Here is a 24,503-nt window from a genome sequence, read left to right as displayed (position 1 = left end):
GAAGTCTGCCAAGCAAAATAGGTGAGTTGGAAGCTCTGGTGCATGAGAACTATGATCTAATTGGTATTGCTGAATCAATGCCTCATTCTTCACATGACTGGGCTATTAACAGGGCCGGTGCTACCACTAGGCGGACTAGGCAGCCACCTAGGGCGCACTGCCGCCTAGGGCGCAGCCACGGCCACTAGGGGTGTTGTTGATATAATTGGCGGCAGAGCAGCTGAATCACGATAGTGCGCCCTGCTTCCCCTGGCATCTTCCGGTCCCGCTCCTTCAGTCAGAGGCACCCCCCTCCCTCTCCTCCTCGTTCGCACCGCGGCTCCCTCAGATCGCTCAGTAACTCCTCAGAAGGCGATCTCGGGGGCGGAGTCCTGTTCCGTCCGAGTTAGGAGAGAGGATGAGCTCTGAAGGGCGGAGCTGTAGGACGTCGCTGAGGAGGCGGGGTTGGACGGTCCGGAGTGAGGAAGAGGGCGGAGTGTTTGGTCAGTAATGGAGGAGAGTGAAGTCAGTGTCCAGTGATGTGAGGAGCCAGCATGGGGCTCGGTACTCATCACACTGCTTGTCATCTGCCTGACGGTGAGTCACCTCTCCACACACCTTGACTGCCTTGTGTGTATGTGAGGGGACCTACTGCCAGGGGAATACCGACCTTCCTACACAGCTGTCTGTATTTTGACTGTGCCCAGGGGAGTGTATTGTACCACCCCCCACCTGTATCCTGCACCCCCCCACCTGTATACTGCACACCTCCACCCCCCACCTGTATACTGCACACCCCCACCCCCCACCTGTATACTGCACACCCCCACCTGTATACTGCACACCTCCACCCCCCACCTGTATACTGCACACCCCCACCCCCCACCTGTATACTGCACACCTCCACCCCCCCACCTGTATACTGCACACCTCCACCCCCCACCTGTATACTGCACACCCCCACCCCCCACCTGTATACTGCACACCCCCACCCCCCACCTGTATACTGCACACCTCCACCCCCCACCTGTATACTGCACACCCCCACCCCCCACCTGTATACTGCACACTCCCACCCCCCACCTGTATACTGCACACCCCCACCCCCCACCTGTATACTGCACACCCCCACCTGTATACTGCACACCTCCACCCCCCATCTGTATACTGCACACCCCCACCTGAATACTGCACACCCCTACCCCCCACCTGTATACTGCACACCTCCACCCCCCACCTGTATACTGCACACCCCCACCCCCCACCTGTATACTGCACACCTCCACCCCCCACCTGTATACTGCACACCCCCACCCCCCACCTGTATACTGCACACCCCCACCCCCCACCTGTATACTGCACACACCCCCACCTGTATACTGCACACCTCCACCCCCCACCTGTATACTGCACCCCCCCACCCCCCACCTGTATACTGCACACCCCCACCCCCCACCTGTATACTGCACACCCCCACCCCCCACCTGTATCCTGCACCCCCCCACCTGTATACTGCCCACCTCCACCCCCCACCTGTATACTGCACACCCCCACCTGTATACTGCACGCCTCTACCCCCCACCTGTATACTGCACACCCCCACCCTCCACCTGTATACTGCACACCCCCACCCCCCACCTGTATACTGCACCCCCCCACCCCCCACCTGTATACTGCACACCCCCACCCCCCACCTGTATACTGCACACCTCCACCCCCCACCTGTATACTGCACACCTCCACCCCCCACCTGTATACTGCACATCCCCACCCCCCACCTGTATATTGCACCCCCCCACCCCCCACCTGTATACTGCACACCCCCACCCCCCACCTGTATACTGCACACCTCCACCCCCCACCTGTATACTGCACACCCCCACCCCCCACCTGTATACTGCACACCCCCACCCCCCACCTGTATACTGCACACCTCCACCCCCCACCTGTATCCTGCACCCCCCCACCTGTATAGTGCACACCTCCACCCCCCACCTGTATACTGCACACCCCCACCCCCCACCTGTATACTGCACACCCCCACCCCCCACCTGTATACTGCACACCTCCACCCCCCACCTGTATACTGCACCCCCCCACCCCCCACCTGTATACTGCACACCCCCACCCCCCACCTGTATACTGCACACCTCCACCCCCCACCTGTATACTGCACACCCCCACCCCCCACCTGTATACTGCACACCCCCACCCCCCACCTGTATACTGCACACCCCCACCCCCACCTGTATACTGCACACCCCCACCTGTATACTGCACACCTCCACCCCCCATCTGTATACTGCACACCCCCACCCCCCACCTGAATACTGCACACCCCCACCTGTATACTGCACACCTCCACCCCCCACCTGTATACTGCACACCCCCACCCCCCACCTGTATACTGCACACCTCCACCCCCACCTGTATACTGCACACCTCCACCCCCCACCTGTATACTGCACACCCCCACCCCCCACCTGTATACTGCACACCTCCACCCCCCCACCTGTATACTGCACACCTCCACCCCCCACCTGTATACTGCACACCCCCACCCCCCACCTGTATACTGCACACCCCCACCCCCCACCTGTATACTGCACACCTCCACCCCCCACCTGTATACTGCACACCTCCACCCCCCACCTGTATACTGCACACCCCCACCCCCCACCTGTATACTGCACACCCCCACCCCCCACCTGTATACTGCACACCCCCACCCCCCACCTGTATACTGCACACCCCCACCTGTATACTGCACACCTCCACCCCCCATCTGTATACTGCACACCCCCACCTGAATACTGCACACCCCTACCCCCCACCTGTATACTGCACACCTCCACCCCCCACCTGTATACTGCACACCCCCACCCCCCACCTGTATACTGCACACCTCCACCCCCCACCTGTATACTGCACACCCCCACCCCCCACCTGTATACTGCACACCCCCACCCCCCACCTGTATACTGCACACACCCCCACCTGTATACTGCACACCTCCACCCCCCACCTGTATACTGCACACCCCCACCCCCACCTGTATACTGCACCCCCCCACCCCCCACCTGTATACTGCACACCCCCACCCCCCACCTGTATACTGCACACCCCCACCCCCCACCTGTATCCTGCACCCCCCCACCTGTATACTGCCCACCTCCACCCCCCACCTGTATACTGCACACCCCCACCTGTATACTGCACGCCTCTACCCCCCACCTGTATACTGCACGCCTCTACCCCCCACCTGTATACTGCACACCCCCACCCTCCACCTGTATACTGCACACCCCCACCTGTATACTGCACCCCCCCACCCCCCACCTGTATACTGCACACCCCCACCCCCACCTGTATACTGCACACCCCCACCCCCCACCTGTATACTGCACACCTCCACCCCCCACCTGTATACTGCACACCTCCACCCCCCACCTGTATACTGCACATCCCCACCCCCCACCTGTATATTGCACCCCCCCACCCCCCACCTGTATACTGCACACCCCCACCCCCCACCTGTATACTGCACACCTCCACCCCCCACCTGTATACTGCACACCCCCACCCCCCACCTGTATACTGCACACCCCCACCCCCCACCTGTATACTGCACACCTCCACCCCCCACCTGTATCCTGCACCCCCCCACCTGTATAGTGCACACCTCCACCCCCCACCTGTATACTGCACACCCCCACCCCCCACCTGTATACTGCACACCTCCACCCCCCACCTGTATACTGCACACCTCCACCCCCCACCTGTATACTGCACCCCCCCACCCCCCACCTGTATACTGCACACCCCCACCCCCCACCTGTATACTGCACACCCCCACCCCCCACCTGTATACTGCACACCCCCACCCCCCACCTGTATACTGCACACCCCCACCCCCCACCTGTATACTGCACACCCCCACCTGTATACTGCACACCTCCACCCCCCATCTGTATACTGCACACCCCCACCCCCCACCTGAATACTGCACACCCCCACCTGTATACTGCACACCTCCACCCCCCACCTGTATACTGCACACCCCCACCCCCCACCTGTATACTGCACACCTCCACCCCCCACCTGTATACTGCACACCCCCACCCCCCACCTGTATACTGCACACCCCCACCCCCCACCTGTATACTGCACACCCCCACCCCCCACCTGTATACTGCACACCTCCACCCCCCACCTGTATACTGCACACCCCCACCCCCCACCTGTATACTGCACACCTCCACCCCCCACCTGTATACTGCACACCTCCACCCCCCACCTGTATACTGCACCCCCCCACCCCCCACCTGTATACTGCACACCCCCACCCCCCACCTGTATACTGCACACCTCCACCCCCCACCTGTATACTGCACACCCCCACCCCCCACCTGTATACTGCACACCCCCACCCCCCACCTGTATACTGCACACCTCCACCCCCCACCTGTATCCTGCACCCCCCCACCTGTATAGTGCACACCTCCACCCCCCACCTGTATACTGCACACCCCCACCCCCCACCTGTATACTGCACACCCCCAACCCCCCACCTGTATACTGCACACCTCCACCCCCCACCTGTATACTGCACACCCCCACCCCCCACCTGTATACTGCACCCCCCCACCCCCCACCTGTATACTGCACACCTCCACCCCCCACCTGTATACTGCACACCCCCACCCCCCACCTGTATACTGCACACCCCACCTGTATAGTGCACACCTCCACCCCCCACCTGTATACTGCACACCCCCACCCCCCACCTGCACACCCCCACTCCCACCTGTATACTGCACACCCCCACCCCCCACCTGTATACTGCATACCCCCACCTGTATACTGCACATCCCCACCCCCCACCTGTATACTGCACATCCCCACCCCCCACCTGTATACTTCACACCCTCACCTGTATACTGCACACCACTACCTGTATACTCCCGCCCCCACCTGTATACTGTACATTGGGGGCATTACACAGGGGGCTTACATTGGGGGTATTACACTGAGGTGATTACATTTGGGGGGGATTACAAAAAATCTCCACCTGCCACCTCCACCGTATACATGGGCAGGGCAAAGGGGGTGGAGTCGGAGCGGAGTTGGGGCGGAGCCAAGGGGGCGCAAAATGAGGTTTCGCCTAGGGTGTCAAAAATCCTTGCACCAGCCCTGGCTATTAATATTCCTGGCTATGCTCTCTTTTGGAAAGAGAGGTGTTAACCACTTAAGGACCAGCCTCGTTTTGGATTTTAGGTGTTTACATGTTTAAAACAGGTTTTTCTGCTAGAAAATTACTTAGAACCCCCAAACATTATATATGGTTTTTCTTCTAACACCCTAGAGAATACAATGGCGGTCATTGCAATACTTTTTTTTGCACCGTATTTGCGCAGCAGTCTTATAAGCGCACTTTTTTTGGAAAAAATTCACTTTTTTGAATAAAAAAATAAAACAACAGTAAAGTTATCCCAATTTTTTTTTATATTGTGAAATATAATGTTACGCCAAGTAAATTGATACCCAACATGTCATGCTTGAAAATTGCGCCCGCTCGTGGAATGGCGTCAAACTTTTACCCTCAAAAATCTCCATAGGCGACGTTTAAAAAATTCTACAGGTTGCATATTTTGCGCTACAGAGGAGGTCTAGGGCTAGAATTATTGCTCTCGCTCTACCGGTCGCTGTGATACCTCACATGTGTGGTTTGACCACCGTTTTCATATGCGGGCGCTACTCGCGTATGCGTTCGCTTCTGCGCGCGAGCTCGTCGGGACAGGGGGATTAAAAAATTTTTTTTTTTAATTTTTATTATTTATTTTACAATATTTTATTTATTTTTACACTGTTTAAAAAAAAAAAAATTGTGTCACTTTTATTCCTATTACAAGGAATGTAAACATCCCTTGTAATAGAAAAAAGCATGGCAGGACCTCTTAAATGTGAGATCTGGGATCAAAAAGACCTCAGATCTCATATTTACACTAAAATGCAATAAAAAAAAAAAAAAAAAAAGTCATTTAGAAAAATGAGATTTGAAAAAATATGCCTTTAAGAGGCGTGGAAGGAAGTGACGTTTTGACGTTGCTTCCGCCCAGCAGTGTCATGGAGACGAGTGAGCGCCATCTTGGCCTCACTCGTCTCCAGATACACCAGAGAACAGGACGCGATCGCCTCCGCCGCTACCGACGGCTCCGGTAAGCGGCGGAGGGCACCGGATCGCGGCGGGAGGGGGGGCCCTCTCCCGCCACCGATAAAAGTGATCTCGCGGCGAATCCGCCGCAGGGACCACTTTTATCTGAAAGCCGGCCGCCGCACGAAAACGGGGATACCGGGGTTATGGCAGCTAGCTGCTGCCATAACAACGATATCCCCGTTCAAACTTAGGACGTACATCGTCGTGCGGCGGTCGGGAAGTGGTTAAGATACAGAATATCTGGAGTCCAGAATTATAAAGCTTCTGGACTCCCGCAGAGTTTCCCTTTATATTGAACTTTAGTAATATGTTCTCAACTTCTTAGGTATTAAGCAATGTAGCGATGTTGTTGTGTTAAAGGGATTGTAATGTGCTGCCAAGTGATGTCTGGACTAGTTTGGCTGTACATTGGCCCTTTTCTGGGAAAGAGCTATTATCATAAAAAGTCCCGTTTGGACGACTCCTCTCGTGTAACTATAAGATTGATGAAGTATGACAATATAATGTAGAGGTCAAGATGGCCATATGTAATGTAGAAATAATTAGTTAAGGATGACTTGTGCTTTGGGATCATGCCATACATAAACAAACATTCTGCAATTTCTGTATAAAAGCTGAAGTTATATTTGTATCGGGACCAAACCCTATTGAGCTGTTGGTCCAGTGTACACTGTATTTATCCGTATGTATCATTATTATAGTAAACTCGTACTTGCAAAGAGTGCTACTGGATCGTGAGTGCCTTTTATTTCAAAGCATGAACATAAATGTTCAAACTTAACAGAGGGTAAAACGGAGGGGTGGTGGTGTCTGTCTCTATGTGAGAAGTGATTTCAAAGCTAGTGTGAAAGAAGACCTAGTTACATAGTTACATAGTAGGTGAGGTTGAAAAAAGACACAAGTCCATCAAGTCCAACCTATGTGTGTGATTATATGTCAGTATTACATTGTATATCCCTGTATGTTGTGGTAATCCAGGTGCTTATCTAATAGTTTCTTGAAACTATTGATGCCCCCCGCTGAGACCACAGCCTGTGGAAGGGAATTCCACATCCTTGCCGCTCTTACAGTAAAGAACAATCTACGTAGTTTAAGGTTAAATCTCTTTTCTTCTAATTTTAATGAGTGGCCATGAGTCTTGTTAAACTCTCTTCTGCAAAAAAGTTTTATTCCTATTGTGGGGTCACCAGTACGGTATTTGTATATTGAAATCATATCCCCTCTCAAGCTTCTCTTCTCCAGAGAGAATAAGTTCAGTGTTAGCAACCTTTCCTCATAACTAATATCCTCCAGACCCTTTATTAGCTTTGTTGCCCTTCTTTACATTCGCTCCAATTCCAGTACATCCTTCCTGAGGACTGGTGCCCAGAACTGGACAGCATACTCTAGGTGCAGCCGGACCAGAGTCTTATAGAGCGGGAGAATTATCATTTTATCTCTGGAGTTGATCCCCTTTTTAATGCATGCCAATATTCTGTTTGCTTTGTTAGCAGCAGCTTGGCATTGCATGCCATTGCTGAGCCTATTATCTACTAGGACCCCCAGGTCCTTTTCCATCCTAGATTCCCGCAGAGGTTCTCCTCCCAGTGTATAGATTGCATTCATATTTTTGCCACCTCAAATGCTTTTGCAAAATCCAGATACACCACGTCTACGGGCCTTCCTTTATCTAGCTGGCAACTCACCTCCTCATAGAAGGTTAGTAGATTGGTTTGGCAAGAACGAGTTGAAGGCAGTGGCGTTGCTAGGGGGTGGCTTATGGGGCTATAGCCCCGAATCTGGGGCCAATAGCCCCAAGTCTCTTACCGGTGCAGCGGTGTGCTAAAGTGCCCATGTGTCCCATATTGAAATAGAGGACAAAGCCACCATACTACATTGTCAGAACTGGTTGCTAGGGCTACCCCATGCCTAGCGTCTAGCAACCAGTGATGTCACAGACTCTGAGTGAGGCCGGAAGCGAGGCTTAGTGCTGCACTGCTGTCTCCAGTCTCCACCCACCTCCTCCTTCTCCGGCGCCCAGCAGCATACAACAGGGACTGGTGTGATCTTCACTTTTCCAACAGTGCGTCCACCTTCTCCGGCGCCCATGGTCCACCCTACCATCTGAGGGATCACTCACCAGAGGCCCCTTTCCAAAACACAGAACAACAGTGGCCCGAATCTCGCTGACATCGTTTCCTCAGAAAGTCTGTCTGGCTTCCCTGTAACCAGAGCTTTTTTTTTTAGCCAGCCCTGCCTGTCACGTCTATACACAGTAGCTCGGCTCTCCCGGCAATTCTCTCCCGGCGGCTGCAGTAAATCTTCCCTGCCCTTCACATTCTATGAAGAGCAGGGGAGGGGGCGGGGAAAGTACACAGCCGCTCTGGTCTGGTGGTGGTCTGGCAAGTTCCATGAAGCCCGCATGACTGGTGGAGACATTAGGTTAGGTTTATACATGGATGTCAGAAGTTTAATAATGGAGAAATTGTGTGAATAAAAGAGGGGAATATGGATAGGAGTTCTGTTTTTTCTGTTCTGTTGCGTTTTCTGTAATTGTATAATACTGTATATGGCAGGTCTGCCCTAATTCCAGCTATTATCTACTTACTACTGAGAATTATATTCATTGCAGTGTGTGGGTGGATATATATATATAAAGAGAGAGAGAGAGAGAGAGAGAGAGAGAGAGAGAGAGAGAGAGAGAGATAAATATCTCTCTCTCTCTCTCTCTCTCTATATATATCTCCACACACTATATTCCATTCCAGAGTGTGTCTACACTTCTGAACCCTGCACTTTGTACAATGTAGAAATGTAAAAATCTGAAGTGAGATATATTGTGTAAATATTGTTTAACTTATATATATAAAATATTGTTGCACGTCTGAGTGAAGATCCAGTGGTTTGATATCATATATATATATATATATATATACACACATACACACAGTATCTCACAAAGGAGAGTACACCATTCACATTTGTGTAAATATTTTATTATATCTTTTCATGTGACAACACTGAAGAAATGACACTTTGCTACAATGTAAAGTGAGTGTACAGCTTGTATAACAGTGTAAATTTGCTGTCCCCTCAAAATAACTAACTACACAGCCATTAAAGTCTAAACAGCTGGCAACAAAAGTGTCAATATTTTGTGTGGCAACCATTATTTTCCAGCACTGCCTTAACCCTCTTGGGCATGGAGTTCACCAGAGCTTCACAGGTTGCCACTGGAGTCCTCTTCCACTTCTCCATGATGACATCACGGAGCTGGTGGATGTTAGAGACCTTGCGCTTCTCTACCTTCCGTTTGAGGATGCCCCACAGATGCTCAACAGGGTTTAGCTAGTCCATCACCTTTATTCTGAGCTTCTTTAGCAAGGCAGTGGTCAACTTGGAGGTGTGTTTGGGTTCGTTATCATGTTGGAATACTGCCCTGCGGCCCAGTCTCCGAAGGGAAGGCTCATTCTCTGCTTCAGTATGTCACAGTACATGTTGGCATTAATGGTTCCCTCATTGAACTGTAGCTCCCCAGTGCTTGCAGCACTCATGCAGCCCCAGCCCATGACACTCCCACCACCATGGTTGACTGTAGGCAAGACACACTCGTCTTTGTACTCCTTACCTGGTTGCTGCCACACACGCTTGACACCATCTGAACCAAATAATTTTATCTTGGTCTCATCAGACCACAGGAAATGGTTCCAGTAATCCATGCCCTTAATCTGCTTGTCTTCAGCAAACTGTTTGCGGGCTTACTTGTGCATCATCTTTAGAAGAGGCTTCCTTCTGGGACGACAGCCATGCAGACCAATTTGATGTGGCGTATGGTCTGAGCACTGGCAGGCTGACTCCTCACCCCTTCAAACTCTGCGGCAATGCTGGCAGCACTCATACGTCTATTTCCCAAAGACAACCTCTGGATATGACGCTGAGCATGTGCGCTCAACTTCTTTGGTTGACCATGGCGAGGCCTGTTCTGAGTGGAACCTGTGCGGTTAAACCACTGTATGGTCTTGGCCACCGTGCTGCAGCTGTTTCAGGGTCTTGGCAATCTTCTCATAGCCATCTTTATGTAGAGCAACAATTCTTTTTTTCAGATCCTCAGAGAGTTCTTTGCCATGAGGTGCCATGTTGAACTTCAACATTGAGGCCCCGACTAGGAATGAAGCTCTGCTGGACCTGGTAATCTTAAACCCTGCAGAGCTTATTACCAATATTCATATAAAAGAACATCTGGGTAGCAGTGACCATAACATGATTTCATTTAATGTTAGCTGTAAGCAAAAAACACATACAGGTAAGATAAAAACACTTAACTTTAAATTTTCCAAGGATGAGGGCTGCTCTCCAAGACATAGACTGGGAGGGAATATTGGCATCAAAGGGCACAGAACAGAAATGGGAATTCTTCAAAGTGACTGTATGTAAACTCACTGCAGAGTATATTCCCATGGGCAATAAGTTTAAAAGGCTAAAAATAAAACCTGGTAGTGACACAGCCCCAAATGATCCACAATGGCTCAAGTGATATGGCCCAGAAATATTTAGACAGAATAAAGGTGGATAAAGCACCTGGACCAGATGGCATCCACCCACGGATCCTTAAAGAATTGAGCTCTGTCATTTCAAGGCCATTTTTTCTAATATTTAGGGACTTGTTAATGACTGGAATGGTACCACTGGAATGGCGCAAGGCCAATGTGGTGCCCATATTTAAAAAGGGATCAAAGTCTTTACCAAGTAACTATAGACCTGTTAGTTTAACTTCTATAGACGGGAAGATACTGGAGAGTTTAATAAAAGACCACATAGACAACTTCTTGCTGGAAAAAAAAATATTTTAGGCAACAGACAGCATGGATTCATGAAAGACAGAAGTTGTTAAACAAACCTGATTTATTTTTATGAGGTAAGTGAAACCTTGCACAGAGGGGTGGCTGTGGACGTGGTATACCAGAATTTTGCAAAAGCTTTTGACACAGTTCCCCACACATGGCTCATGTGTAAGGTAAAGTCTACAGGCTTGGAAAGAGCAATTTGTAAATGGACAGAAAACTGGCTAAAAGGCAGAATTCAGAGAGTAGTGGTTAATGACTCTTATGCCGCGTACACACAGTCGGACTTTTCGTCTACAAAAGTCCAACGGACGCTGACGGACTAAAGCTGGCTGGTAATCCGATCGTGTGTGGGCTTCTCCGGACTTTCAACGGACTTTTTTAGCCTCAAATCCGACGGACTTTAGATTTGAAACATGCTTCAAATCTTTACGTCGTAACTACGACGGACCCCGAAGTCCGCTCGTCTGTATGCTAGTCCGACGGACAAAAAAACGACGCATGCTCATAAGCAAAAACTAAACGGAAGCACTCGGTCTAGTAAAACTAGTGTTCGTATTGTAGGTAGCACATTCCTCACGCTGCAAAATCTGTGATCGTTGAATGCAGCGCATTTAATGTCTTCTTTACGAATGCTATAAAGAACGAAGATGTTTTGCTGTTCATATTCAAACAGAGTTCTCCCAAACAGATTTCTGGATTCTTTTTCTCTTTGATCTCATGAATGACATGGTATGCTTTTTCAAAACAATGTTTCCATACTAATAATACTTTTTAAACTTTTTTTTTTTTTTGGTGGAGTCATCTTTTCTTGTAATTTTTATCCAGATATTTATTTTATGATTGTTGTGGAACTTTTTTTCTGTTTATCTATAAATTTTTTTGTAAAGTTACCACAGGGAACCCATTTTTATATATATTTTTTAAATTTTTTTTAATGTTTGTAAAGTTACCACAAAGAACCCTTTATAATTTTTGTTTTTATAGTGATTTGTTATTTTTTTTATATAAAGTTAACCCAAAGAACCGTTTTTGGTTATGTATCTTTTTTTTTTTAAATACTTACCACTCGAACATTATTAACATTATTTTAATCTATTTTTGTTGTGTTTTTGCAAAATCAATGAGATTTTTGTCCCTTGTTAATTTAAAACATTGTGTCTAAAATCTATGATTTAAAATAAAAAACCTAAACTCAAAAAAGATCCATTTATTTATGGTCTAAATAAAATAAAGAGGAAGTCAACGCTGGAAAAAGTATGTGTACAAGAAAATGGGGATCTTGAGGAGTCCATATAAGAGGGAGCACAATCTGGTCCAAGAATCCCAGAGATCAACAGCACCAGCAGATGATATAGATGTCCCCAGACTGTGGTACTACAACAGCCTGCGTCTTCTGTCAGACCAGACTGAACCCAAGTCATCACTTTCTTCTCTTCCCTGCAGCCTTTCCTCCACGCTGCCCTGCAGCCTTCCCTGCAGCCTTCCCTGTAGCCTTCTTTCGAGGCTGTGGCTCTGGTGTTTCAGTTGTGGCAGGAGGAGGAGGAGGAGGAGGGGGGGCTGCCTCATGTAGTTGGGTGTTTCGTGTTAGCGTGCCCTGCAGCCCCTTCTGGATTGTTTCCCCAAATAGTCGCTCACAAATGAGGCGCTGCTCCCAATCCATTTGAAGCAGCCTGCTGGCTAAGTAGCAGCCATAGGACTCTTCCGCTTCGGGGGGGCTCTTTAAAAAACGGGTGGCCTCTTGCATGAGGCGCAGGGATGCCTCCTGTGTGACCATCCCCTTCCTGGCCCTTTTTTTGGGAAGGTGGAGGGGAGGCACTTGGGATTCGGTCAGGCTCCTACTGGGCCCAGCCACCTCACTTGGCCCAGCCACCTCACTTGGCCCAGCCACCTCACTGGGAGCAGCCACCTCACTGGGAGCAGCCACCTCCTGCCTGACACTGGGCCCAGCCTCCTCCAGGATGATGGTGAATCCGGCCTCCTCCAGGCTGTCCATGGGCCCGGTCTCCTCCTGCCTGCCACTTTCCCCACATTCCTCCTGGATGGACTCATCCTGTGTATAAAAAAAGGACAATAGTTTTAGTATATTTTTTGGGTTCATCAATGACACACAGTTTGCTTCTCATGACTAGCAAATTCAATGTGAATACATCTCTTTAATAAAAGAGTCTAATCAGACACCCTAATTATTTCAAGCAGGTGCCAAACATATTTAGCCACTACTGTCAATTTATATGTATACACAATTTTGAGGGCAAAATTATTTTAGACAATTATAACATCCAGTTAACATCATTAATATTAGTACAGTAAATATTTGTTAAAATAATTTACCTGACTCCAGATGGTCATATCCGGTTCATCCAGGATGGAAGACCCAGCTTGCTCCTCATCAGTCTCTGCTGGGGTGGAGGGAAGGGTGGAGGGAAGGGTGGAGGGAAGGGTTGAAAGTGATGCCCTGGCTTCAGTCTGGTCATCAAGAAAACGGAGTTGATTGTAGTACCACAGCCTGGGTACATAAACATCATCTGCTGATGCTCCTGATCTCATTGATTCCTGGACCTTCTTATGTTCCCTCTTATACATGTTCCTCAAGACCCCAATTTTCTTGAGCAATGTCTCCATTGTTGCTTCCGGGATGGTCGCCTGGACAAAGGACAGAAGTCTCTCCAGCGTTGACTTCCTCACATGCTTTGCATAATACTGTGGGTGTTTCACCTCCCACAAATTCCTCATCTCTCTATATTTAGAAATAAAAGCAGTAAGGAACTCTGGATCCTTAAATAGGGGATTCATAATGTCTGTATAAAAGATAAAGTCACAAGACAAAAAACACTTATTAGGTTTCTGCTAAACCCTCATCATCTTATCCCTATGTAGGCCTCATCAATCTGTCAAGCCATATAGGCCGATTGCTACAAAGTCTTGACCAAAAGTATAAATTTTAAATTACCTTCGTTTAGTAGCGTCCCGGTCCACTATCACCTACGCACAGAACGTACGTACGACACAATACGTAACAGCGCTTTATACACTGCACATGCGTAATACTACGCCTATTTGGCCCGCCCCTGACGTTCTTTTTGTTTACGCATATAACCCGCCCTTGACTCTACGCACAGAACGTACGTACGACACGTGCACAAGGCCCCTCTTTATACACTACGCATGTGTGAAACTCCGCCTGCGTCGCCCGCCCCTGACGTTCAATTTTAACTCATGTTCTCCGCCCCTTAATTCTACGCACAGAACGTACGTACGACACGTGCGCAAGGCCCCTCTTTATACACTACGCATGTGTGAAACTCCGCCTGCGTCGCCCGCCCCTGACGTTCAATTTTAACTCATGTTCTCCGCCCCTTAATTCTACGCACAGAACGTACGTACGACACGTGCGCAAGGCCCCTCTTTATACACTACGCATGTGTGAAACTCCGCCTGCGTCGCCCGCCCCTGACGTTCGATTTTAACTCATGTTCTCCGCCCATTTTTAGTTACGGCGCGTAGTGGGGTGAATAATGGCGGAGACACATGACATGTTTACTACCTCAGGTAGCGAAAAAAGCCCGGAGGCCGGAACGTCAAGATCTGTGAGGCCTAGATTTAAGGCCTCCAATATGTCCTTTGAAGAGATGGTGGAGATGGTGGCCATTCTTCAAAAAAAGGACTATGATGGGAAGTATGGGCCGTACGCCCGGCCAAATTTGCGCAAGGCCAAAATAATGGCGAAGGTGGTGGACAATTTACAGGCTTATTTTGGGGTACAGCGCTCCAAGGATCAAATTAGAAAAAGATGGTCTGACCTGAAACTCCGGATCAGTTCAGACGGATCCGTAAAGTGCTGCAAAAAAGTAAGTACCTGTGTTTTCATCTTGTGTTGATTACCTCGTATACCGCTCCATGTGCTTTTCATTCCTATACGATTGTTTGCATCGTTTGAAACGATCTTTTAATAAACATCGTTACATATCTATATATAATATATACATATATCTCTCTCTCTATATATATATACACATAGATATATATATATATATATATATATATACACACACATATATATATATATATATATATATATATATATATATATATATATATATATACACATATATATACACATATATATATATATATATCTATATCTATAGATATATATATATATATATATATATATATATATATATATATATATATATATATATGTATATGTGTGTGTGTGTATATGTGTATATATATATATATATATATATATATATATATATATATATATATATATATATATATATATATATATACATATACATATGTATGTATATATGTATGTATATAGATATATAGGTAGATATATAGATAGATATAGAATTTTTTTTCTTTTTTTTTAATTAAATTAATATCTATTTTTAGATTTAGATTTTGTTTGAGATTGAAGATTTATATTTAGTTATAGATATATAGAGAGAGAGAGATCCAAAGATTTTTTGATATATTTTGATATTGATATCTAGATATCAAGATATCTATCCATCTTGATATGTCTTTAGAAATTAAAATCTTGAAGTCTACTAGGAACTCTACACAAACAGACAATTTGTACACCACTTCACTACAAATGTTTGAAGATTAGTATGTACTAAAATATCTGTGTGCTAAGTATATTAATTTTTTGCTTCACATAGGGGAAAAATCACTCAGCCAACAAGAGGAACCCAGTCCCCCCCCAGCAAAAGAACATACTTGGGAAATCAGCCCAAGCCCCACTGAGGATGTGGAGGAAGGAGAGGTGGATGACATGGGCACCCCACCAGGTGAGTGTCTGACACACCAGCTTACGGTAATCTATGCATGGCTGCCTTTTCTTTTATGTAATTTTTCTACTCTATTTTAGGTGATCTGGTTGTGCTTGAGTCAAGCAACAGCGCCACCCCCGAGGATGTTCAGGAATTATGCGACATGGGCACCCCACCAGGTCAGTGTCTGAGACACCAGCTTTATGGTAAGGTAAACTATGTATGTGTGCATATTTCTAAACACATTTTTTTGTTTCATTCCACTTTAGGTACAAGAAGTGACTATTTCACCTCAGACAGTGCCCAACGGCTAATTGGTCAAATAATGGCCTGGAATGGGGAGATCGATGAAATGCGTAATCGGCTGGATCGTATGCAGCAGGAAATGAAGGACATGATTGATGTTTTGGGTCGAATCTAAATGCCCTTTTTCAAACCCCAAAACATCGATCATGTCCTTCATTTCCTGGTTTGCTGACCCCATTCTGGGCCTTCTCTTTATTATTTTTGGTCAAATTATATGGCTGTTTAACAGCATTTAAAAAAGGAGGGCTGTTTAGAGAAAATACCTTAAAAATCAAAAAAAAAAAAAAAAAAAAAAGGGATTTTAAAAAACCAAAAAAAAAAAAAAAAAAATGGATTTTAAAAAAACAAAAAAAAAAAAAATGGATTTTAAAAAACCAAAAAAAAAAAAAAAAAAAAAGGATTTTAAAAAACAAAAAAAAAAAATAAAAAAAAGCATGTTTGCTAAAATCAAAATGCCCAAAAAATTGTATTTTTGATTATGTAAAAATATTTCACTATAATTATATTTTTCTAAATTATTAAGATATCATTATATTTTTGGCTAGGAACATTTTATTCTAAATGCATAACTGAATGCATAACAACGATTAATAAAAACATCTGCTTAGGAATTAAATAAATGTGTGGTTTGTTATTTCAATGCTCAGTATCAGTTTGGTTATAATTTTAAAAAAGTTGTTTACAGTGGCAATGGAGCTTATTTAGACATTTAAAAGGAAAATACAGTTGGCACTACAACTGCTCGACCATAACCTAGGAGAAAGCCCAAAAGAAAGGCAAGCAATAAATATAATTCACGATTTCATCAAGATTTTTTTTATTTAAAATATTTAGATATCCTGGCCCATTGCAATGGCCCCCCCTACCCATAAAATAATTAACATATTGCTGTCTAACTTGACGGGCACTTTGGGGGGCCAAGCCAGTACGGACAGTATCCAGGCCCGTAAGGTTGTCATCGATAAGTCCGGCCTCAGGCCCAACTGTTACCATATAATTTGGAGAATGTTGGTGTAAAAAGTTGTGCAGGATGCAGCACGATAAAATGATAAAATTAAGTTTGTATTCCGCCAAATTAATGGAGGTTTGAAACAGGCGGAACCGGCTGGCCAGAATCCCAAACGCATTCTCAACCACTCTTCTAGCTCTGGCCAGCCGGAAATTAAAAACCCTCCTCTCCGGGGTGAGGGTTCTTTGGGAGAATGGCCTCATGAGGTGCTTGCTCAGAGCGAAGGCTTCATCGGCAATGAAGACAAAGGGGAGTCCTTCCACGTTATCCGCATCAGGTGGCAATCCCAGGCCACCACTCTGGAGACGCTGGCAGAACTCCGTCTGGGCAAATACTCCTCCATCCGACATCCGGCCATTCTTCCCCACGTCCACATATAAAAATTCATAGTGTGCCGACACCACCGCCATTAAAACAATACTGTGGAACCCCTATAATTAAAATAGTATGACCCCGAATGGGGTGGTGGCACGATGTGGACATGTTTCCCATCTATAGCCCTTCCACAATTGGGAAAGTCCCAACGGGTGGCAAAATGGGATGCCACAGTCTGCCATTCCTGTGGCATTGAAGGAAACTGGGGAATCAAACAAGAAAACCAAAATCATTAATTTTGAAGATAACATTGCAAGAAAATTATACAATTAAAAACATTATTCCCCAGCATCAGTATAACATTAAATAATTTAAATCTTCGGGAAGAACTAATATGGAAAGGCACACTTATCAGATTGCTCGCCCCCTCTGATGGAACATTGATTACATTTTAGGGGGTTGTGAAATCCCTAAAAAAGATTACTTTTAGGACACGCAGGGATTTAGGGACTAAAAAGGCTACAAGACTGCAGTTGTCGCACTCTGCAAGTGCAGTTGCTACCCAGCTTACAGTAAATGAGGTAAGGTAAAAAGGCAGTCATGTTGCAAGGAGTACACAATCACATGCAAGGGCAATTAATGAAAACACTTTGTGGCTTGCATATGATTTGATGATGGAAATCAGCAGAGCTTCTGCTCATTTACTAAAGCACTGGAACAAATGCACTTGGAGAGTGCACATGCATTTTGCAAAGTGCAACATATATTTGCTTTATACAAATCAACACCACAGAACATTCTAGCAAATTTTTACGAGGGTGGGGGGGGGGGTTGGGAAATCAAGCTAATTGCTAATTATAAGCACACTATTTGGATTGAGTTTAGGTGGGGGGGAGGGGGTTGGGAAATCAAGCTAATTGCTAATTATAAGCACACTATTTGGATTGAGTTTAGGTGGGGGGAGGGGGTTGGGAAATCAAGCTAATTGCTAATTATAAGCACACTATTTGGATTGAGTTTAGGTGGGGGGGAGGGGGTTGGGAAATCAAGCTAATTGCTAATTATAAGCACACTATTTGGATTGAGTTTAGGTGGGGGGGAGGGGGTTGGGAAATCAAGCTAATTGCTAATTATAAGCACACTATTTGGATTGAGTTTAGGTGGGGGGGAGGGGGTTGGGAAATCAAGCTAATTGCTAATTATAAGCACACTATTTGGATTGAGTTTAGGTGGGGGGGATGGGGTTGGGAAATCAAGCTAATTGCTAATTATAAGCACACTAAATACACTCAAACAAAATACATTCAAAATGAGTAGACTAGGTGGATATGTGCCCATCATTGCATGCTGGGGAGGTTATTGAAGGAAAATATACATGCATGACAAAAAAGAACAGGAAAAAAATCCTGCATGTGTGAGGATAAAAAGGGGACATTCACACTATATTGCAATGATGGTAAGTAGTGTTTGAGGCAAGAAATACATTACATTATCAAAGATTACATAAAAGAACATGTGATGCTAATAAAAGAAAAATATCTTACCTTAATATAGTCCTTCTGCAGGACCTGGATGATGGCAGAACAGGTCTCTGGGATAATGATCCCCAGAGCCTGGGGGGAGATGCCTGTCGAGAACTTGAGGTCCTGCAGGCTTCTCCCTGTCGCCAAGTACCGCAACGTGGCAACTAGCCTCTGCTCCGGAGTGATGGCTTGCCTCATGCAGGTATCCTGCCTGCTGATATAGGGGGTCAGCAAAGCCAACAAACGGTCAAAAACGGGGTCCGTCATCCGGAGAAAGTTCCTGAAATCCTCAGGATTATTCTCACGGATCTCACGGAGCAAAGGCATGTGACAGAACTGGTCACGCTGGAGCAACCAATTCTTGGTCCATGAACTCCTCCTCGCCCTGTTCATGGACTGGTCTTGGTCTGAAGAATAAACTACAGCACCAAACACATACAATGCACGAGCTCGACGACGAGTACGTACAGGTAACATGGTTTCAAAACGGTCGGCTGGTCAGAACGCACTAAACAGAACGCACTGAAGAACAGCAAGGCCTGTGAAGAGCGACCTGAAAATCAGGAACGAGCGGACAATAAAACAAAGATTTCTCAATGCCAACTGACCAAACGCACTGAAAAGCAGATACAAACCTCACAAGCACAGACTGAACAACAGTTAAAACGAACTGAAAAATACGAGTCTCACAAGCGCGAATCGTCTCTCACCAAACTTCTACTAACACGAGATAAACACGAGATTAGCAGAAGGAGCCCAAAGGGTGTCATACGGGCTATTGAACTTCCGTTTTATAGTCTCGCCGGACTTGGTGTACGTCACCGCGTACTAGGCTGTCGAACTTTTGTGTGGTCATGTGTAGGCAAGTCCGTTTGTTAGAAAGTCTGCCGCAAGTCCGCCGAAAGTCCGCCGGAAGTCTGTCGGACAGGCTGTCGGACTTTTGTAGCTGAAAAGTCCGACCGTGTGTACGCCCCATTACTCTGAATGGTATATGGTTATCACCCCCAAGATTCAGTGCTTGGACCCTTACTTTTTAATATCTTTATAAATGATATAGGGTCTGGGATTAAAAGTAAAATTTCTGTCTTTGCAGATGACACTAAGCTATGCAGTGAAATGTAAAGTTATGCACTTGGGGGCTAAGAATATGCATGCATCATACATACTAGGGGGAGTACAACTGGGGAAATCCATAGTGGAGAAGGATCTGGGGGTTTTGGTAGCTCATAAGCTCAATAATAGCATGCAATACCAAGCTCCGGTTTCCAAAGCAAGCAAAGTTCTTTCTTGTATTAAGAGAGGTATGGACTCCAGAGAGAGAGAGATATCATTTTGCCCCTGTGCAAATCATTAGTAAGACCTCATCTGGAATATGCAGTTCAGTTTTGGGCACCAGTTCTCAAAAAGGATATCAGGGAACTGGAGAAAGTGCAGAGAAGGGCAACCAAACTGATAAGAGGCATTGAGGAGCTCAGCTATGAGGAAAAATTAGAGGAACTGAATCTATTCCCTCTTGAGAAGAGGAGATTAAGGGGGGATATGATCAACATGTACAAAAACATAAGTAGTCCATATAGTGAACTTGGTGTTGAGTTATTCACAGAGGACAAGGGGGCACTCTTTACGTCTAGAGGAAAAAAGATTTATTTTCCAAATACGGAAAGGTTTCTTCACAGTAAGAGCTGTGAAAATGTGGACTAGACTCCCTCTAGAGATGGTTCTGGCAAGCTCAGTAGATTGCTTTAAAAAAAGCCTGGATTCTTTCCTAATTGTACATAATATAACTGGGTACTAACATTTATAACTAAAGGTGATCCAGGAAAAATCCGATTGCCTCTCGGGGGATCAGGAAGGAATTTTTTCCCCTGCTGTAGCAAATTGGAGCATGCGCTGCTGGGGTTTTTTGCCTTCCTCTGGATCAACTGTGGGTGAAGGATTGTGTATATGGGATTGTATTTTTTATTTTTTTTGGTTCAACTAGATGGACTTGTGTCTTTTTTCAACCTGACTATGTAACTATGGCATTAGGTCTGAACTTTGACTGGGCCATTCTAACACATGATAATGCTTTGATCTAAACCATTCCATTGTAGCTCTGGCTGTATGTTTAAGGTGGTTGTCCTGCTGGAAGGTGAACCTCCGCCCCAGTCTCAAGTCTTTTGCAGACTCTAACAGGTTATCTTCTAGGATTGCCCTGTATTTGGCTTTATCCATCTTCCCATTAACTCTGACCAGCTTCCCTGTCCCTGCTGAAGAAAAGCATCTCCACAACATGATGTGCCACCACCATGTTTCACGGTGGGGATAGTGTGTTCTGGGTTATGTGCAGTGTTAGTTTTCCGCCACACATAGCATTTTGTTTTTAGGCCAAAAAGTTATATTTTGGTCTCATCTGACCAGAGCACCTTCTTCCACATGTTTGCTGTGGCTTCTCGCAAACTGCAAACAGGACTTCTTATGGCTTTCTTTCTTCTTTAAACAATGGCTTTCTTCTTGCTACTCTTCCATAAAGGCCTGATTTGTGGAGTGCACGACTGATAGTTATCCTGGGGACAGATTCTCCCACCTGAGCTGTGGATCTCTGCAGCTCCTCCAGATTTACCATAGGCCTGTTGGCTGCTTCTATGATTAATGCTTACCTTGCCCGGCCGGTCAGTTTAGGTGGACGGCCATGTCTTGGAAGGTTTGCGGTTGTGCCATACTGTTTCCATTTTCAGATGATGTATTGAACAGTGCTCCCTCCGTGAGATGTTCAAAGCTTGGGATAATTTTTTATAACCTAACCCTGCTTTAAACTTCTCCAAAACTTTATCCCTGACCTGTCTGATCTGTTCCTTGGCCTTCATAATGCTGTTTGCTCACTAAGGTTCTCTAACAAACCAATAAGTACTTCACAGAACAGCTGTATTTATACTGAGATTAAATAACACACAGGTGGCCTCTATTTACTAATTAGGTGACTCATTAAAGCAATTGGTTCCACTCGATTTTAGTTAGGAGTATCAGAGTAAAGGGGGCTGAATACAAATGCACGCCACACTTTTCACATATTTATTTGTAAACAAGTTTGAAAAACATTTATCATTTTCCTTCCACTTGACAATTATGTGCCACTTTGTGTTGGTCTATCACATAAAATCCCAATAAAATATATTTATGTTTTTGGTTGTAACATGACAAAATGTGGAAAATGTCAAGGGGTATGAATACTTTTTCAAGACACTGTATATAGCAGTTAAAACAAAGTATTTAAAACGTCACAATTTTTCTTTGTAAATATAAATATATATTTAAGGTGCTATTGACATTAAATATTCACCACATGTCAGTAACAACCCATGCAATCCATACATACAAAGAAACTAAAACAAATAACTTCAGAAATTAAGTTATGTGTAATAAAATGGAATGGCACACAGAAAAGGTACCTGGAATTAGCAGGTACAATTGTTTAAAAGAAAACAATAAGTAATGCACGCTCACCACGCCATGGCCTGTATGCACGCTCACTATGCAAAACTCTATTGATGAAGAAAAAGCATGTTGAAGCTTGTTTAAAGTGGAGTTCCGCCCAAAAATGGAACTTCCGCTGTCCGAATTCCCCCCCTCCGGTGTCACATTTGGCACCTTTCAGGGGGGAGCAGATGCCTGTCTAATACAGGTATTTGCTCCTACTTCTGGCGAAAGATCACCACAGTATCTGCGGAGATCTATGCCAGGTACGGCCCCTCCTCCGTCCTCCCGCTGTCTTCTGGGAAACACACAGATCCCAGAAGACAGCAGCGACCACGCAGAACACGCAGCACGACTTGCGCATGCGCAGTAGGGAACCAGGCTGTGAAGCCGCAAGGCTTCACTTCCTGATTCCCTTACTAGCAATGCTGGCACCTCCACCCAGGACCGAGGGGACGGGTCGGCTTCGGGTGAGGACATCGCGGGCGCCCTGGACAGGTAAGTGTTCTTGTTTTAAAAGTCAGCAGTTGCAGTATTTGTAGCTGCTGAGTTAAATTGTTTTTATTTTTTAGGTGGAACTCCGCTTTAAAATTTTTGCTGCACACCATTTAGACAAACCTGTGAAATACTGGGAGAATATAGTCTGGTGAGATGAGATCCAAATTGAACCCTTTGGATGCCATATTACACACCATGTTTGGAGGTCAATTGGCACTGCACATCACCCCAAAAACACCATACCAACAGTGAAGCTTGGAAGTAGGAACATCATGGTGTGGGGCTGTTTTTCAGCATACGGTACTGGCAAACTTCATATCTTGAAGGAAGAATTAATGGAAAAATGTACAAAGACATTCTTGATAAAAATCTGCTGCCATCTACCAGGATGAGGAAGATAAAGCGAGGGTGGACATTTTAGCAAGACAATGATCCCAAACACAAAGCCAAGGAAACTCTCAATTGGTTTCAAAGAAAGAAAATAAAGCTGCTAGAATGGCCCAGCCAATCACCTGACTTGAATCCAATAGAAAATCGATGGAAAGAACTAAAGATCAGAGTTCATAGAAGAGGCCAGCGGAACCTTCAAGATTGGAAGACTGGGTGGAAGAATAGGCCAAAATCACACCAGGGCAGGGCTTTTTTTACGAGACTAGGTGCAGGAACTCCTCCTTCTGAGTCCCCCCTTTGTCTCTGCCCCCTACCAACCTTTAAGCACTGTCTCTTGGCTCCACCCTCCACCCACTTCCCAGTATTGCCCCTTTTAGAGAATACGGAACCAAGTATAATTTTGTGCTACATTCTATTTTGTTTCGTTTGTATGGAATTTGATAGATTCCACCCCAGTAATTGTAGACCCACCCAGAAACAATAGACCCTACCCCAGCAACAATAGATCCCCCACACAACAACAGACCTGTCCCCCAGCTACAATGGACCCCTCCAAAACAAAATACCACCTCAGCAACCATAGACCCCCACCAGCAACAACTGATCTCCTAGCTGCCAGCATCAATAGATCCTCCAGCAGCCAGCAACAATAGACCTCACCCTTAACAGTAGATCCTTCCCAGCAACATAAGACCCCCCCTGCCAGCAACAATAGACCTACCCAGCAACAATAGAACCCCACACAAATACAGATCCCTACCAGCGACAATAGATTGCCCAGCAGCCAGCATCAATAGACCCTCTAGCACACCCCACCGCTTTTTGCTATAAAATCCATTCGGTACTCATGGTGCCAGGACTGCGTTCCCCTGCGTCCCCACTGAAAAAAGCCATGCATCTGAGCAATGCATGCGTCTAGTTTCTCCATATTTTGTACAAAGTGTTAAATAAATTACAGTTAGCGCGTTCAATACTTTTTTCCCTGTGTCATTCCATTTTTACTACACATACCTTAATTTCTGAACTGATTTGTTTTGTTTTTTTGTATGTATGGGTTGCATCGGTTGTTATCGACATGTGGTAAACATTTCATGTCAATAGCACCTTTAGAAATATATTTACCTAGAAAAATGGTGACGTGTTCAATACTTATTTTACAGTGTGTATATATATATATATATATATATATATATATATATATAT

At 45.8% G+C, this 24,503-nt stretch overlaps 2 long non-coding RNA genes across 2 annotated transcripts; one reads left to right on the top strand and one right to left on the bottom strand.

The window, feature by feature from the left end:
* Positions 1 to 299: 299 nt before the first annotated feature.
* On the top strand, positions 300 to 24,271 carry LOC141104478 (uncharacterized). The gene is made up of 2 exons (XR_012235484.1): positions 300 to 576; positions 22,985 to 24,271. It is a non-coding gene; the product is annotated as an uncharacterized lncRNA (long non-coding RNA).
* LOC141103602 (uncharacterized) lies at positions 11,717 to 13,408 on the bottom strand. The gene is made up of 2 exons (XR_012235345.1): positions 13,351 to 13,408; positions 11,717 to 13,069 (listed from the first exon to the last, which is right to left on the bottom strand). It is a non-coding gene; the product is annotated as an uncharacterized lncRNA (long non-coding RNA).
* Positions 24,272 to 24,503: the final 232 nt, after the last annotated feature.

This window comes from Aquarana catesbeiana, linkage group LG01 (assembly GCF_042186555.1).
Source record: "Aquarana catesbeiana isolate 2022-GZ linkage group LG01, ASM4218655v1, whole genome shotgun sequence".
NCBI lineage: Eukaryota > Metazoa > Chordata > Amphibia > Anura > Ranidae > Aquarana > Aquarana catesbeiana.
Note: the sequence above shows the minus strand (reverse complement) of the source record. Positions and strands in the feature narration are given on the sequence as shown.